General features: G+C 39.7%; 1 long non-coding RNA gene across 1 annotated transcript; it reads left to right on the top strand.

The window, feature by feature from the left end:
• The first annotated feature begins 911 nt into the window (after positions 1-911).
• On the top strand, positions 912-2,979 carry LOC121388577. The gene is made up of 2 exons (XR_005959985.1): positions 912-1,010; positions 2,745-2,979. It is a non-coding gene; the product is annotated as an uncharacterized LOC121388577 (long non-coding RNA).
• The last annotated feature ends 797 nt before the right edge of the window (positions 2,980-3,776 follow it).

Raw genomic sequence — 3,776 nt, 5'->3', positions numbered from 1 at the left:
GAGGTCAGTATTGTAAGCAATTAGGATATCCCAAGTGTTGTGGGAACCTCGCCTGTCGACAGAATAGATGCCAGAGGCGAAACAACGGGGGAGGCGGCGGAATAGGAGGAGGGGTTGGTACTCTTTGCCGCAATGTTAAAACAGCTTTTCATTTAGTTAAGGGGCCGGGCCGTTCGCAATTATCAAAATCCCTGTCGTCGACAGGACTCTCTGGCGAAGTCAGAGGTTGTACCCACGATTGACGTGCAGTTCTCTGATGGAAGCATGCCAAAAATTACCCACACCCACCACACACTATTATCAAACATTTCAAACTCCTTTTTGGTACCCTCGACCCCCTACCAAAAAAAAAGCGAAAAAAAAAAGCGTGCATAATTATACGGATTGTGCCCCTAACCCCAGATACCGTTCCTAAAGTCCTGCATAATCATAATAGTGATCATATTCGTGCGGTTGCAGATATATTTCCCCTCCACCACCACCACCACTGCATCCTTTCGTTTCCCATCTTTGAATTCCATCTCATTTCTTCCCGATCTGATAACTCCTATCTTTCAACTTCTTTCGCTGTCCACCTCCACATCCCAGTCCTTGTCTCTCCAACCGCGATCTGATGGTGATGATGATCATTATTATGTCAGCTGATGATGATGTTGTTGTTAAAAATGATGATAATGATGACGGTTATGATGATGATGGTGATGATGATGCTGTTGTTAATGATGATGAAGATTATTGTCAGATGATGATGTTATTGTTAAAGATGATGATGATGATGATGATGATGATGATGATAGAGATGATAATGATGATTACAGATTGTAGAATATTTGAAAATTTTGACATATTACAGAAGTAAGATGTAGACGATCATTTTTTGGTCAAACAATTTTCAGTGCATCGGTCAAGGTAGGAAATGTAACAACAACGGACGTAGGTGTTGTAGCAATATGAGATGTCGACGAAATAGATGCGAGAGAAGAAATGGCGGAAATGGCGGTATTATTGGGGTGAGTTTTTATGTTAAAACATTTTCGATACCGGCTTCCATCCAGAGCGATTTAACGACTCTTTCTGTCTCTATCTCTGTCTCTCTCCCTCGTCTTTCTGTCTCTGTCTCTGTCTTATCTCTGTCTGTCTCTCTCTGTCTGTCTCTCTCTGTCTCTGTCTCTGTCTCTCTCTCTCTTCTCTCTCTCTCTCTCCCCCTCTCTCTCTCTCTCTCTCTCTCTCTCTCTCTCTCTCTCTCTCTCTCTCTCTCTCTCTCCCCTCTCTCTCTCCCTCTCTCTCCCCCCTCTCTCTCTCTCTCTCTCTCTCTCTCTCTCTCTCTCTCTCTCTCTCTCTCTGTCAGTCAATCTCTCATTATCTTTCTTTCGTTCTTTCTGGCTCCGTCTGTCACTCTGCCTCCCTTTGTTCCCGTCTCTTCTCTCCTCCCTCTCTCTTTGTCTGTCTCTTTGCTCCCCCCTCTCTCTCTGGCTCATTCATTCTTTCTTTTCTTTTTCTCTCTCTCACTCTGTCTGTCCTTTCCTTTCTCATTTCGTTCTTTCTTTCTTTCCCCTTCCCCCCCCCCCCCCCCCCCCCCCTTCTCTCTCAAATAATCGAAATGCAAGTTTAAAATATACAGGGTCGATTAACAAACATTTCATTCCTTTCTTTCTCCTTTGAACAAATCCTTAAAGGTAATTTGTTTATTTTTCACTTGACTAGAGCAATTGATTTGCATATGAAACATTTGGTAATCCTGATACATATTATTCGAGGAATAGTTTTCCATTAGCAACAAGAACCCTTTTCCCTTAGTCAAAAAGAAATAGCTATTGGATGTCAAACATTTGGTAATATTTATATACAGTTTTAGAGAGGAAACCTGCTACCTTTTTTCCATTAGTAGCAAAGGATATTTTATATGCACCATCCCATAGAGAGGATAGCAATACCACGGCTTTTAGTATATATGGGCTCACATCGATCCCACATCGACCGCTTTACTGGGCTACATCCCGCCCCTTCCCCTATCTAATTAAACGGTTTGTTGGTCCTCTGTCCGTCCGTCCGTTTGTCCCATGTATATAGTATTCCAGATGTTTCTTCACAATGCCTTGAGATATTGCAAATTTGTGTACAGATGTAACACGCACTGTTACAGATCAAGGTTGACTTTCATGGCGATTTACCCATTTCTGACAAGATTTATGGCCCTTGATACGGAAATTTGTTGGCCCCGGTAGGGGATATGTATTGCTTTAGGTTATACTAAACCAAATAACTTCCGGCTGGGTCACAGTTGGAGGTGCACGGAACTTTTGTTAGAGAAGTTAACACCACAAGTCTTGTGATTGGTTATAAATGTGAGTGTGTTAGTTGTAAAATAAAATTAGTTTCCTCTGGGCTAAAAATGTATGCAGTTTTATTTCATCTAGTACCACTGTGTCAAGTAGCTTTGTGCTTGAAACATGTATGGAGTACTTTTAACAAAAAGAAAGTACTAAAATTTTGTGCGAAACTAGGGGTGTTGTAAAAACATCTGGTTATACCGAAAATGAGCCATGAAAGGTACCATTTTCTTCAGTTAATACTTTGAGGTAGTGGTGGTAGTACTGATATTTATGGGTCATAGTTTGGTTAATATATTGCATATAGTGTTTTTAAACACAAACATTAACATGGTCGCCTATGGGATTTTATTTGGTATAGTACAACCTTTAGCAGTACTCTCAGAAATTCTGAAAGAATGCTTGTTATTTCAGTGTATCAGACGAGGTGAACGGTGTACACAAAACGGGATCAGAAGGTGTTGCAATGGACGTTGTCGACAGTATGGTCTATACAGCAAATGCAACTAGTTTTCCAAAAATGTCACGTGACTGACCAAACGAAAAGCTGAACGCAGACACGAGCGAACTTCATTCTGTTCTTCAAAAATCAGTGTAGAAGGAAATTCGTCATGAATCTTTTAATGCAAATAAATGATTAGCAGATTTACTCATATTTAGGTATTTTTGTGATTTTTAAACAGACCATCCTGAATTTGTTTGTTATTGTAAGATGTTTTCGACTACTAGAGCCTTTTTAACGACTAAAATATCAGACAGACACACACACACACACACATGTATATACACACACACACATATACACACACACATACATACAGAGAGAGAGACACACAGAGAGAGAGAGAGAGAGAGAGAGAGAGAGAGAGAGAGAGAGAGAGAGAGAGAGAGAGAGAGAGAGAGAGAGAGAGAGAGAGAGAGAGAGAGAGAGAGAGAGATATGTATGTTTTATTTAACGACGCACTCAACACATTTTATTTACGATTATATGGCATCGGGCATTTTCTTAAATTTACTAAAAAAGGAGCGGCTTATTCAAAGAGACTATCCAGCAAGAGTGATATATGAATGACATAGAGAGTTGGCCCCAAACGTCTTTCTCTCTTCCTGGATATTCTCTTCGAATAATATATATATATATATATATATATATATATATATATATATATATATATATACACATATCTCTCAATTTTCATGGCTGGCTGCTGTCTGTAGTTCTGCTTGTCCAACTGGGAAAGTAATTAAACTCTAGGTGGGTTAATTGTTAAAACAGTTGATGAAATCTTAAATGCCCCGATTCAATAAAGCCCGCGATTTAACAGAAAACAGTATACAGGAATATATGGTCATATGTTTTGTTTGAAATGTTTCCAGCAAAGCAGACCACCCAATTGTTTACCCTGAAGGTCTGTTGTAACAAATAAATAGCAAAACAAAAGTATG

This window comes from Gigantopelta aegis, chromosome 14, assembly GCF_016097555.1.
Source record: "Gigantopelta aegis isolate Gae_Host chromosome 14, Gae_host_genome, whole genome shotgun sequence".
NCBI lineage: Eukaryota > Metazoa > Mollusca > Gastropoda > Neomphalida > Peltospiridae > Gigantopelta > Gigantopelta aegis.
The sequence above is the reverse complement of the archived record's forward strand: the minus strand, read 5'-3'. Positions and strand labels throughout refer to the sequence as shown.